The sequence below is a fragment of the Podarcis vaucheri genome, assembly GCF_965113315.1.
Source record: "Podarcis vaucheri genome assembly, chromosome: 7".
Lineage (NCBI taxonomy): Eukaryota > Metazoa > Chordata > Lepidosauria > Squamata > Lacertidae > Podarcis > Podarcis vaucheri.
Window position 1 is genome coordinate 77,384,438 of NC_138765.1, and position 14,454 is coordinate 77,398,891.

The 14,454-nt window shown below is 50.2% G+C and overlaps 1 protein-coding gene across 3 annotated transcripts in view; it reads right to left on the reverse strand.

Moving 5' to 3' along the window:
* Nucleotides 1–14,454, reverse strand: part of SAMD11 (sterile alpha motif domain containing 11) — a 321,250-nt gene that overhangs the window by 172,820 nt on the left and 133,976 nt on the right. The window contains exon 1 of one of the 3 annotated variants that reach the window (XM_082229922.1): nucleotides 12,380–12,390. The exons of the other annotated variants lie outside the window; for them this stretch is intronic. The gene's annotated coding sequence lies outside the window, so the exon portion shown is untranslated. Of the gene's footprint in view, nucleotides 1–12,379; nucleotides 12,391–14,454 lie in introns of those variants that run through there. 3 annotated transcript variants of the gene reach the window in all.

The following is a 14,454-nucleotide window of genomic DNA, read 5'->3' on the forward strand; positions in this document are numbered from 1 at the left end:
CAAGCAGCTTGTTTTGGAAAAGTGTACATTAGGTTAAATTTGCCTTTCAATGCAAATTGAATCAAATATCTCTCCCAACAGCAAGCCATTCTGTTTTCAGATTTTAAAATAATGATAAAAATTAGTCACCTTTCTTCTAGCCTCTAGCCACCTGCTTGGCTACAAGATAGGGTCAGCTTTAGACAAATATTTCCCTTTTTAAATTTTATCTGGACAGGGCGGCTTCTGTCTTTAACCCAATCACTGATGGGAGTTGGGCGGCAGACCAGCTGCTCCCAGAGCCTGAGCCCAGGTCAAAGCAACATCAAAGACAGAATCACAAGGCCTTTCAGCACCTTGTGGCACCTGAGTTTCCCGTTTCATCTCTCTCCCCCTTTTGTGTTTGTAGTCTTGAAAGAAGGTTCTGAGTTGCAGCACAGAAGTGAGGGGCAAGGTGGGAACCCACCATTTATCCACTGATCTGACAGCAGGACATGCCCCCCCTCCTCCAACACATGCACACATGTCGAAACACTCAGGAAGTGTGCCCAAACTTTGCTGGAGCTATCAGACAGGCACATTATCTGGCTTGGCACTAGTCACTAAGGCCCCAATATGGCAGAGCCTGCTGTTGACTACTGGCCTTGCTCCTCCTTTCCCCCGGTGCTGAGCAACTGCAAGTCACAGTTTAAGATCATGGGAAGAGCCCTGTAGCTGGATCAGTTCAAAGGTCCATCTGGTGCAGCATCCCATAGTCGTGCAGTGGCCAAAGCCTATGCAGTGCATCCTGCTTGCTTGGATTCTGATTCTGGACCACGTCAAGGACTGGCTGGGTGCGGAGGAATGCTGGGAAGAACCAGCTGGGGAACCACCAACGGAAGAAGGCTCAGAGCCCGGGGTGGAGTGGGTGGGACAACAATGCGTGATCAGAGGGAGAAGACTGGGAAGAGGAGGTGCTGGAAGCTGCAGGGGAAACAGGGCTTAGTGAGCTGGGAGAGTCATGGCAGAGAGATGTGCAGAATCAGAGGCAGAAGCTGAAGCAGGAAAGTGGGGGAAAGGAGAGTCATAGGCAACAAGCTCTCCACAACACCACCCCCAGTCTTCCAGGACCGGAAGAGGCGTGAAGCAGGAGCAAAGACAGGCACACAGGTGCATTCTCCACTTGCTCGGAAAAAATACCAGAGAGGAGGAGACAGGGGAGACAGTCTCAGCAACTGATCCATGGGGCAAGACCTGTTCAGGAAGAGATCCTGTGATCATTAGGCATGGCACTCCACCAAGTCTGTGCAAATCCCGTTTTTGCTAATAAAGAGTTAACTCCAACTTTGAATAGTGTGACTTACTGCCAGCTCGCTCTGTGACAAACCAGACCTGTACATGGTTCTGGTTGCTGTCCCGTTGGTGCGGCTGCTGACAAGTCACTTGTTGCCCAGTAAAAACAGGACAAATGCACACATGGGCGGAAGAACAAGGAGGGAGATAGAATTACAAAGTGAAGCCAAAAGGCTCAGCAGCGCAAGAGACAGTGAAAAGGCAATCCAGTCAAAAGAGTAAGGCAGGAGCCTGGAACCTTTTATTCCACAAAGGGCTGTGTTCCCTTTGAGGCAGTCTGCTGTGGCTGAATGCTGATGGTAAGGGATGAGCTATGCTCAAACCAGTGGTGAGTGACACCAGATCTCAGAGGGGGTGTGGCATCCCTTATCTCTCACTCTCTTTCTTCAGCCTCCTTCTCCCCTTCCTTGACAAACTCATGAAATTAAGATGAGGGTTATGGGTTGTCCACCCTTGGAGCAAAAGATACTGGATGGGAGCAGGAATAAGCCACTTTCATCCGGCATGTAATTGGTAAAGCCAGATGAATCATGTGTTATGTGATAAACAACTTTCTATTGGGGGTGGGGAGGGAATTCCTGAGGCACCTTAAAAACCAGCGACATAAACAAGCCACTCCAAGTCTCCATTGATTCCAAGCTCAATACAGTCAAATCTAGAAATGAGGAACCCATCACACCAGCCTGATATGTGCTGATTTATGCTCCATACCAACAGCGCATTTAAAGCACATGGTTTTCCCTAAGGAATCATAAAACTGTAGTTTGTTAAGGGTGCTGGGAAATGTAGCCCAGTTGGGGTAAACAACGGTTCCCAGTGTTGTTGTTGTTGTTGTTGTTTTGGGGGGCTGCTTTGTTTTGTTTGTTTGTGTGTGTGTGTGCAGCTTTTAACAGGATCCCTTTCCTTGTGGAAAAAAAGAACCAGTAGCCTCTAGGGTTTGTTGCTGGTGTTGCCATTTCTGTTTGTTTGCAAAGATGCCCATTGAGCATGAGGATGACACTCAGAGGGTTTTAGTCTCTAAAGCAGCATCCGTTGCTTTATACTGAGCCAGACCATTGGTCCACCTGTCTTGGCATTGTTGACATCGACAGGCAAAGACTCTCCAGGGATTCTGCCAGACATCTTCACTCAGCTCTACCAAGGGACGGAACCTGAGACTTTCTGCATGTAAAACAGGTGCACTTACCACTGAACAACAGCCCCTGCACTGATGATAACATACAAAAATAGGATACAAAAATGAGAATTAAGAGCATAAGTAGAGCCCTGCTGGATCAGGCCAATGGCCCATCTAGTCCAGCCTCCTGTTCTCACAGTGGCCAGCCAGATGCCCGTGGGAAACCTGCAAGCAGGACCTGGGCGCAAGAACCCTCTCCCCTCCTGCGGTTTCCAGCATCTGAGATTCAGAAGCATCACTGCCTCTGACTATGGAGTCACAGCACAGCCATCGGTAGCCCTCTCTTCCATGCATTGGTCCAATCCTCTTTTAACACCATCTAGATTAGCGGCCATCCCTGCCTCCTGTGGGAGTGTGTTCCATAGTTTAACTAAGAGCTGCATGAAGGAATTCTTTCTTTTATCTCTCCTTCAATTCACATTATGCATTATATTGGGGGGAATTGCTTTAAAAAATGTGTGTATGTGAACCGAAACTGCATAAAAATGTGTGTTTATTAGGATAAACCCACACTAAAATGCTGATAATTCTTTTTATGAGGAAAAAACAAAAAATCGCTGTGGAAATGTGGAGAATGTATTTTTTTTTTTAAATGACAAGAAAAGAGAGGAAAAACTGAGAAGACAGAAGTGGACAGATTTGCCCGTCCCTAATACACATGGTATACCAAGGTGGGCTCCCGGCTTCACAGGGTGATATGGCAGTAGACTTGTCCATTCTTAGTAAACATACACATACACAGATGTATCTCAGCCTCCAGCCATCAGAGAAAGGTCTTCTAGCCATTAATGCCCATTGACGGAACATCTTTGCTAATAGCTCAAGAAAAGGCTAAGGGAAAGGTCACCTCATCCCTCAGCTGCTATTGCAGTGTGCTACCAAGACCGGTGTGCCATGGTGGGGCGATTCTGCCAACCTCTTTGTCCTGCCCATGGTTTCTGGTGAAACAGCTACTGTGGAAAGGCTTGTTTAAGGCAGCTTCTTTGTTTACAGTACTACACACAGGTCTGGCAGTTTGGATATCTGAACCTGTGGTGGGTGGGTGTGTATAAGCGAGGTTTGGGTACTAATTTCTTGTGTTTGGATAAGTGATTTTTTTTTTTATAACGAGCGTTTGAATAGCGGGACCTGCGTGTATGTGTAAAGGAAGCCATATATCCTAAAGACACCACGGTCTCCAGTGACCTTCATTTCATGGAAACCGAACCCTGGGAAAGGGCAGGTACCCCTGGAGTCTCTCACTGCTCAGAGACCGGGGTGGTCTTGACATAACTCAGGGCCTCATCAAATTATAGAATTGTAAAGTTGGAAGGGACCTTGAAGATTATCTAGTTCAACCCCCTGCAATGCAGGAATATGCAGGGGTGTGCACAATCGTGTTGTGAGGATGTGGCCATAGTACTCAGATGCTGAACACAAAAATATTCATACTCTAAGGCAATTCTGTCTCTAAATGCGCGTGCGCACGCACGCACACTCATCACAGTTCTTCCTCTACTTTAAACTGGGCACGTCTGGAGTGGATGGTTCCAGCTCCCAAAAGCTTCTCTCTCTCTCCCTCCCTCCCTCCCTCTCTGGCCAAGCCAAAGACAATGTAAGCTTATCCTAATGAGATTTTGAGCATTGCTTATCCCTTCAGTTCACCGAGGTTAAGTGCTATTGTAACTCAGCGATGGAAGCAGACTTTACAACCATTCTTTCAATTTTGAGGCGGAATGAAACAAGCCTGTATGAGGATCATGATGAGAATATTTACTCCTATTATTATTATTATTATTATTATTAGCAAGCCCAATGTGTGTACACTACTATCAGGCCTCCTAAAGGGCCACCCATGCCCAGAACAGGAGTGAAATTCAATTCAGTTCACATTTAAAGCTGAATTTATCAGATCTACACTTTCTGAAACAATCTGAGTACTGGAACACAACCATCTGAATCTTGCAATACAGTTTTCCAACTACACTACATTTACAAACATGCATATTTTAGGGGAACAAGTGCATAAATGTAAATATATCAGTGAAAACAATGTACAAAAGCTGCCCTATAACAGGACATATTGCTTGCAAAAAGATGTGCACATTAAGGAAAATAATTAGGATAATTTCGCACTAAAATACTGGAAATTTTTCATGAATATTCATTTTAAAGAGAATTGGAAAATTGCTGAAGAAATGTAGAGAACTGAATTTAAGATCAGGGAAGATGAGAAACCAAGAGAACCAAACTGAAAGATCCTTCAGTTCCTACGCAGGGAAGAATATTGGAAGCTGGGTTGGTGAAAGGGCATTGGTTCTTCTAGCCCAGTACTGCCTGCACTGACTGGCAGCATCAATTCTTCAGGGCTCTCTCATCATTTGCCACCTGATCCTTTTAATCAGATATGCTGGGAATTGAACCCAAGACCTTTGGCATGCAAAGCAGATGCTTCATCACCAACCTATAGCCTCTCTCCTCACCCCATCCCATGAGCTGCTTTCAACCAATGCAAACAGTTGGTCCGTTTAGCTCATTATAGTCCATTTTGGACTGTCCACAGCTCTCCAGGGTTCTAGGATCTCAGCCAGGCAGAAGTTTAACTATCTGAGGTTTTCAGTAGAACCTTTGCATGCAAAGGTGTGTGTGCTCCACAATTTAGCTAAAGACTCACATGAGTCACACCCAATGGAAGGACACAGAAATATCTGCCTTATCCTTAGTCCAGTGTTTCCCAACCGGTGTTCCGCAGCACACTAGTGTGCCGCCGGACGTTGCCTAGTGTGCCGTGGGAGGGAGTCGGGCGAGTCGGGCTAATCCTCCGGCCCCGCTCCCCCGGGGAACGTGCCCCGTCATCCGCTTCTGCCTTGCTCCCTGTGACAGGAATTCCCCAAACTGCATCAGCATCTGCCGCTTGCCCAGCAGCCCCGGCGCTGCCTTGCGCCCGGCGCCCCCGCCATCCTCGGCGCAGGGAGCGAGGGGCGCGCAGGTAGGCGCTGCCCGGTGGAGCGACAGCTCCTTCCGAGCGGCTGGCAGTGTTTGGGCATGACTGGCCTCCCGCCTGGTCCCGCGGCGGCTGCAGACGCGGCCGAAGCAGCGCAGGGAAGGAGACGCCCGGCCGCCCAGCCCAGCCCCGCACGCTCCCACTCTCTCTCGGGGGCCGGGGAGCGGGGCCTAAGCGGGCCCCCACCTGAGTGGCGGCTGCGTGAGCCAATAGGCGAGCTGGGGCAGAGGGGGAGGCGGGGCTCCGGAGAACAAAGGAGGGAGGGGGCACCCGGGAGAAGGGGGCGGGGCGGGAGGAGCGGGGAGCGCGGCGCTGCGCCCGGGACGCCCCAGTTCCGCCGGGTTAGAAGCCGGCGGCCTACCTCTGCTGGCCGCGGAAGGCAGCCGGGTCTGGGTCGCGCCCCGAGAGTGGCGGGGTCCGTGCACAGCCTGCCCTCCAGGCTGGGAAGTGGCTCCTAGGCTCCGCCTGAAGCCACGCAGAGCCCGCAAGGCGCCCTCGGCGCAACTTGGCCGGGGCAAAAGGCGAAGCTCTGGAGGGAAAGGCGGCCGGATTCCCCTCCTCGGCGGGTCCGGTGGTCTCCCGCCTCCTCTGAGGAAGGGTCTCTTCTTCAGCTTTTCTGATCCTTCGTGGCACCGTTGGGAGAAGCCGAAATAAATAATGGCCGTGCCATTAAAGTTCTCTCTTTTATAAAAGGGATCCTAATAGAATCGTAGAGTTGGAAGGGATCCCCAGGGCTATCCAGTACTGTACAACCCCTGCAGTGCAGGAATCTCAGCCATAGCATCCATGGCAGACAGACATCCCACCTCTGCTTAAAAACCTCCAAGAAGGGAAAAACCTCCCGAGGGAGACCATTCCCCTGTTGAACAGCCCTTACCAGCAGAAAGTTCTTTCCCATGTTTAGTCAAAATCTTTATTGTAACGTGAATCCACTGGTTCGAGTCCTACCTTCTCTACCTTCTATGCTGTTACTATTTTTTTATTTTTTTTACATAAGTAAAAAGTGACCTTTCCCCATCTGGCATGGTGGTGTGCCTCGAGATTTTTTTCATGAAACAAGTGTGCCTTTGCCCAAAAAAGGTTGGGAAACACTGCCTTAGTCATACTGTTTGTCAATCTAGCCCAGCACTGTCTGCTCTGACTGGCAGAAGACTTCTGCCATCCAGTGGAGGTTGGTCCGCCAGGGCAAATGGGGAGCTGTTCCACTAACCTCAGCCAGCCCTTACTTCCCTGCCTCTTTTCTTACAACCAGTCCAATCGGATGGCCCTGCCTGTCAGCTTCCTCCACATCAGTCTCAGTGTTGCCTCTTGCAGAACTCATTAGGGAGGAGGATGAGGACAAACCTAGAATTAATTGGCTCTGCCTGCCATTGACTCAGACTGCACCTACTGTTGGTCTCCCTGCCTTCTGCCCCACCAATCCCCATGGGCGCCAGCTGCCACTGTAGACTGGGCTGCTTCAAATCTCATTCCTTCCATGGACTCATTAGCTGGACTTGCGGCAATTCTCTCTCTCTCTCTCTCCCAACCCTCTTTCAACCCTCTATCTGCAGTAACAGCCTACCTATCAGCCTACCTTGCAGGGCCGTTGTGTGAGGACTGTTTCCAAAGGCATGCATGATGGTCTTTGTAAAGTATACTGCATCAGCATCAGTCTGCCTCAAGAGAAAATGGAGGGTGCACCCCAGGGTGAAGTCAAACTGCTGCACTGCAGCACCAAAGAGACCTCCCCAGGGTGCAAGCCTAGGCGGTGTGTATGGAGGTCCTGCGCTGCCCAGAAGACAAGACCTACCTCTCAGCATTGCTGATGTGGTCCAAATGAAAGCAATCTATTTGGCACCAACTTGGCTGCAGGAGTTTTCAGAAGGAGGCGTACAAGGCACCATCCAACCATCTTAGGGACTCCACTCTAGATTTGTGTACAGTTTACTCCTTAGGCTTTTCTTCTCCCAAAGATATCCCGCAAAGCACTGGGGGTTTAGGATCAGAGTTTTCCTTCTCCTAGATGGGTTACCTTCCCAAGTTGACAAGCTCCATCTGCCCCTCACTTCCCTCTGCAGCACATGCAGGAACCACTTTCTTGACTTTTGGACCCACTATTGGTCTCATCTGCTCAATCCACCAGAGCCTGTCTTCGTATGCATGTGAAGTATATGGTGCTATGTCAAAAATTGTTATTATATGGATATAAATTCAGGACCCTCGAAAACCAGCATGGATGGGTGTGTCCCAAAGGTAAAGGTAAAGGGACGACTGGACCATTAGGTCCAGTCATGGCCGACTCTGGGGTTGCAGCGCTCATCTCGCTTTATTGGCCAAGGGAGCCGGTGTACAGCTTCCAGGTCAAGCCACTTCTGGCGAAGCAGAGCAGTGCACGGAAACGGCGTTTACTTTCCCGCTGGAGTGGTATCTATTTGTCTACTTGCACTTTGACATGCTTTCAAACTGCTAGGTTGGCAGAAGCAGAGACTGAGCAACAGGAGCTCACCCTGTCGCGGGGATTCGAACTGCCGACCTTCTGATCAGCAAGTCCTAGGCTCTGTGGTTTAACCCACAGCGCCACCCACGTCCCATCCCAAAGGTAGAAAGAATTATTTAGAGCTTGGGTTTAAACAAGAGTGTGGGAAATGTCTGTGTGGCTCCTTCACATTCTCTGGTATGCCTGGGTCTCAAGCCTGTTGATTTCTCTGTGCCCCCCCTCCCCTGTGCCCCACCTGCCATCGCCCACCTGCCAGCCACGGTCCTGATGCACACATGGCAGCTGCGATGGCTTCTCCTGGTGTAATTAACAAGGAGCAAAGGCCTTTGGGGATGCATTAGCCCCGCTTCAGGCAGCCGAGAGCGGATGGGAAAATAAATGGGCTCGGGAGCTCTGGGGACATTAGCGGGCCTGCAGACAGCGAGGAGGCAGCAAGTGGAAAAGAAATACTGCTAGCCAAAAGGGGGGAAGGATATTTACGTCCATTCCTCTTCCGTGCAGTGCGGCGGGGAGAAAGGGAGACGAACCGAACCGGAGAGAGCCGGGAAGCAGATTGAAGGCACAGGGTAAGATGCTTGACATTTAGCACTAGCACAAAAGCCATGTTGAGCTGCATGGAGAAGGGGGCGATGCTAAGCCATAAGGTGGGGATCTGAGTGCAAAAAAAAGAAAAGAAAGAGCTCAGCTGCTGGATCTGGCCAAAGTACCATCTAGTCCAGACCTGTTCTCATAGCGGGCAATTAGATGCCTCCGTGGGAAATCTGAGCACAATAGCACTCTCTCCCCACTTGCAATTTCCAGAAATTGGTATTTAGAGGCATTTTGCCTCTGATAGTGGAGGAAGAACATAGACATTGTAGCTAGTAGACATTGCTAGCCCTAACCTCTATAAATTTGTCAAATTCTCTTCTGAGAAGAGTATCATGAATAAGAACAGGAGATAGGCGCTCCTGGGTCAAGCCAGAGGAGCCTCTAGTCCAGCATCCTATTCTCACTGGAGGCCCCTATGGGAAGCCCCCAAGCAGGATGTGCCTGCAACAGCCACTCTCTGGACTCTGACCGGCACATCATGCTTATTCCTTTACACAGGAACCCAGCCAGAACAGCCCAAAGAGGCATATCTAGCCTAGCATACTGATTCACGCAGTGCCCACCTATGGATGCTTAAGAACATGAGAAGAAAGAAGAGCCCAACAGATCAGGCCAATGACCCATCTAGTTTAGCTTCCTGTTCTCAGAATGGCCAAGTTTCTAGCAACCGGTACAGTGGTACCTCGGGTTACATACACTTCAGGTTTCAGACTCCGCTAACCCAGAAATATTATCTTGGGTTAAGAACTTTGCTTCAGGATGAGAACAGAAATCGGCAGCAGCAGCGGGAGGCCCCATTAACTAAAGTGGTGCTTCAGGTTAAGAACAGTTTCAGGTTAAGAACAGACCTCCGGAACGAATTTAGTACTTAACCCAAGGTACCACTGTATTCGGAAGCACTGCTGCTTCTTTTAAAGCCATCCTAGTTGGTGGCCATCACTACTTCCTCTAGGAGTGCGTTCCATATTGTTACTATGCACTTCAGGATGGGGACAAGGTAATTTACAAATCTGTCCTTGAGATATCACAAACTGCTCATCGGAAACAGGTGTTGTGTTCCTTTAACCTATTGATTTCACACACACACCCCCATAAATCTGGATTAAATTGGGTAGGGAATACAGGGTGGAATCTTGATGCAGACAACACTGCGGCCATATCCACAACATACATTAAAAACACTATTACACCAGTTTAACAGTCATGGTTTTCTGCCCCTCAAAAACTCCTAGGAAGTGTAGTTTGCTGGTGAGTTGTTTGGAAAGCCTCTTTTCCTTTCACAGAGCTACAATTAACAGTGTGGTTTAACAACCAATCCCTCTTCACAAGGAACTCTAGAACTACCTCTCTCTGTGGGGAATAGGTATCTCCTCTAAACTCTCAGCACCCTTAAAAGATTACATTTCCCAGGATCCTTTGGGGGAAGCCACAGCTGTTTAAAGTGGTATGATACTGCTTTGTATGTATGGTGTGGATGTAGCTGCAAAAAAGCCCTGTGTGCATGAGAAGCATCAATCCCACAATAAAAACTGGTCTTGTAGTTATCCCCCCTGAATAAAAATTCATATGGAAAGCCCACAAGCAGAACTTGGAGGTCCAGGCCCTCTCCTGATGTTGCTCCCCAGTAACTAGCATTGCGAAGCGGTGCCTCTGATCCAGGAGGTAGCACACAGCCATTGCCACTCATAGCCCTTGATTACCTAAGCAATAGTCACAAGTATGGTTTGACCATAGCTGTCAACCTTCCCTTTTTTTGCGGGAAATTCCCTTAATCCAGCGCCGTTTCCCGCCGCTTCCCGCTGCTATCCCGGATTGTTAGATAATCCCATAGATTGTCCCCGGGACAGGTGAGGCTGCAGATCCCTTATTTTCGAGGCTGCTGATCCCTTATTTTCAGATCTGAAAGTTGACAGCTATGGGTTTGACACCACGTGACTTTGCACCAAACCTCTGAGGCAAATGCACAGCTGGAAAATGGAGCTGGGGACCTCAGGCCCAACTGTGTGGCAGGTTGTGGCCCTCCAGGCCTCTCTACAAGGCCCTCAGGATTCTCCCCAAGCCACACCCCTCACTGGCCCTACTCTGCACCCTCCTTGAGGGCTCACACGTGTCTTTGAATTCTGATAATGATTCTTGGTTGCCTGGATGCAGGACAGTAGAAACCAGGTAAAATTTACATTTGTTGTTCTAGTCCCTTTTGCCTCTGGCCCCGCCCACAACTGGCATGTGCCCCCCCCCTCCGCATTTGCCCAGAAGGGAATGTGGCCCTCAGGCTGAAAAAGGTTCCCCACACCTACCCTTAAGAAAAAGGAGAAGCCTGAAAAGGAAGTCTGAACAGCCTCTAGCATCACCCCCAGAGAAGGCCTCCTTTTTAACTGCTCCCCCTCCCCACAACACACACATACACACCACCGTCAACAAGCTGCATAATTAACAGCCTGACAACTGGGGCAAGCTACATGAAGGGAAACCAGCCAGCCCTGGGAGTAGGGGGAGAAGAAGGGTGAAATGTTAATTAAGGCCTGTAAACCATTTTAAAATCACTGGAATAAGGTGCCACAGCAGAACATCCAGCCCTTGACCAAATAAAACATATTTATTTTTTTAAATAATGCAGCAAAGAAGATGTCGGCAGGAAAACTTGACTTCCTTTGCAGGAGTTACTTTCAGAATGTATCATAGTGCGCCTCCCTGAGTCAAGAAAATTACTTTTCTTCTTTTTCCATTTTTTGGGGACATCATCAGGACTGACACCCAGATATTCAGCTGCCTGAGGCAAAGGGGCATGTACTGCACTGTTTCATGTACAGCTTGCATTGGGTACACTTCAAGCAGGGCTGTCTGAAACCCTGGAGAGCTGCTGCCAGTCAGTGCAGACAATACTGTACTGAGCCAGATGAACCAATATTCTGACCCTGTATAAAGGCTCCTATGTTCCCATGTCTTAAGGGAAGGCTGTAATTCAGTGGGAGAATATTTGCTTTCATGAAGAAGATGACAGGCTCAATCGCCGGAATCTCCAGCTGCGACTGGAAATGTCGCCTGCCTGAAACTCTGAAGAACTACTGCCAGTCAGTGTAAACAGTACTGAGTAGAATGGACCAATGGATAAGTCAGCTTCCTATGTTCCTACATAAAGATAAAGGTACCCCTGACTGTTAGGTCCAGTCGCGGACGACTCTGGGGTTCTGGCGCTCATCTCACTCTATAGGCCGAGGGAGCCGGCATTTGTCTGCACACAGCTTCTGGGAGCTCACCCCGTCATGGGGATTCGAACCGCCAACCTTCTGATCGGCAAGTCCTGGGCTCTGTGGTTTAGACCACAGCGCCACCCGCGTCCCTATGTCCCTACATAAACTGGTATAAAATCAATTTTTTGCTTTACAGGGAAGATAAGAGCTCTGGCTCATTAACTGGCCCACCTCCAGAGGCACAAGATGCTGGCAAACAAATTCTGTCAGCTGTTCAAGCCTTTAGTGCAGAGATGGGCAACTGGGTGGCCCTCCAGACGTTGCCAACACAGCAACACCTCATCACCCCCAGTCGCTGTGCATATTGGGAGAGATTGGGTTCCCCAACCCTGCTTTATTTTTTTTGCTCATAGGGTAACAAGCAGAAATCCAACAGGTGCAGCAACTCTCCGCCTCTATGCCCAGGAAACAAGGCTTCACCCTTGAATTCCTGTCCACCAGCTGGTCGTCCCTGAAAGAAGGGAGGAACCAACCTGTTTCTTTCTTTTCCGATAACAAGCAATATACTTAGGCAATGTATGAATCTTAGCTTCCGATGGTGGGGGAAACGGGGGTGAGTGGGCGTCAGAAATAATATAGAGTCCCACCTCCGAGAAAGCCCTGCTAAGAAAAGTTTGGCTAGCTGGAACTGTTGGGGAGGCGTCGTTGCTCCGGATCCCCCTTGCGCGGGGTCCCTTTCTCCGCCGCCGCCGACTCCCCCGGCAGCTTGGCAGCCGCCCCGGAGCCGCCGCGCCGCCGCCGCCACCGCGGGAGAGAGGTAATAAATAACCCGGCGAGAGGAGCGGCGGAGCCCAGAGGGCGGCGCAGACCCTGCTTCTGCCGCCGCCGCCGCGGTTGGAAACTCCTCCAGGCCTCCCGCCCCCGGTCGCCTGGAGCCGGCCGGGCCAGACGGAGGAAGGAAAGCAGGCGGGCGGGCAGGAAGGAGGCGCGCTCCCAAGCAGCCCCATCGCCCCCGGGGCGCGCAGCAGGACGAGGCGGAGGCAGGCAGCCAGCTAAGCAGCCGCCTCGCTCGGCGAGCTTCGCCAGCGGGCAGAGCAACTCCCGGCTTTGCCAGCCTGCGCGCCCTGCTCCGCGCGTTGCTTTGCCTTTTGGGAGGAGGGGGCGAGGGGGTTCCACGTGGCACCGGATCAGGGCTCAAGGAGGCGAGAGAACGAAGCCACCCACCCACCGGCTGCGGTTTCACTGCTTGCTGCAAATTTCTGTTTGGATCTCAAAGGGCCAACCGGATGCCACCTAGGTGCGATTCAAACAGCCCTTAGGGGGGAAAAAGACAACAACCCCAAAAATGACAGCTGCTTTCGGGCGCCCCCAGACACCCTCACGGTCTCCCTCCACTCTTTGCCACTCCTAATATAACCTGATGTGGCTTAGTGGGCAGTTCACTCACCCTCTCCTTTCCCTCCCCAGGGAAAACAAAAATGTATAAAAGGAACTGAAATGGGAACGCTACTGAACACCCACCCCCTGCCCAATACAGTGGTACCTCGGGTTAAGTACTTAATTCGTTCCGGAGGTCTGTTCTTAACCTGAAACTGTTCTTAACCTGAAGCACCACTTTAGCTAATGGGGCGTCCTGCTGCTGCTGCACCACCGGAGCACGATTTCTGTTCTCATCCTGAAGCAAAGTTCTTAACCCGAGGTACTATTTCTGGGTTAGCGGAGTCTGTAACCTGAAGCGTTACAGACATGCCCCCCCCTTCCGTATCAGTAACACAAGGTACCACTGTATACACATGCACACTTGATAGTAGGGTTGGGGTGTGGTGATCCTCCAAGCTGATGTCTAAGCAGTTTTTTAAAGAGAGCATAATAAACTGCCTTATATGCCACTGGTCCATCTAGCTCAGTTATGTCTGCACAGACTGGCAGCAGCTGTACACTGTTCCAGGCAGCAGACATTCCCTGGGAACTGCATGTAGTTTGCTCACAGTGCTGTGAAATGGAGCACTGGGGAGGGGAACTAGAGCTCCCAGGATTTGGGGGGGGGGGAGTCATGTGCTTTAAATGTGCATTGGCTATGCTCTGGTGGTTATGCTGTACCTGCACAGCTGGAGGCAGTAATGACACAGAAGGGGAGATCGCTTTTACATTCGGGTCTTGCTTGTGGGTTTTCTCGCAGGCATCTGGTTGACAACAGTGAGAACGGGATGCTTGGGATAGATGAGCCCAACACATTTTTATGTTCCTAAATGTATGGTGTAAGACTTGGCCAGACATCCGTACTGACCACTCTGCAGGGTCATGGATGAGAGTCGCTCACTTTGAACACTGACCAGCACAGAGATGGGGAAAGTCCCCCTCCCCCAGCCGATGTTGTTGGACTCCATCTCCCATCAGCCCCAGCCACCCTGGGTAAACATCAGTTGCGATAGGAGCTGTTGTCCCAGTAACGCAGATTCCGTAACCCTGTTTCAGCACAAAAACATTGTTATTCTGCCCCCCATCCCAAATAAGGTGGTGGTCTTGATCACTAGCAATTTTGACAAGCACCTCTTTCAAAAAAATGCCTCCCATCCAATTTTCCTTCCCATGGACCAGAGGAACAGATAATAGTCCTTGTAAAGTGCTGTGTGTGCATGTGCAACAATTTTTTTTTAGGCCTGCAGGCACATTTTGATTTTTGAATGAGTGCCACAGGCACAAGCTGCTCTGGTCACTTCTC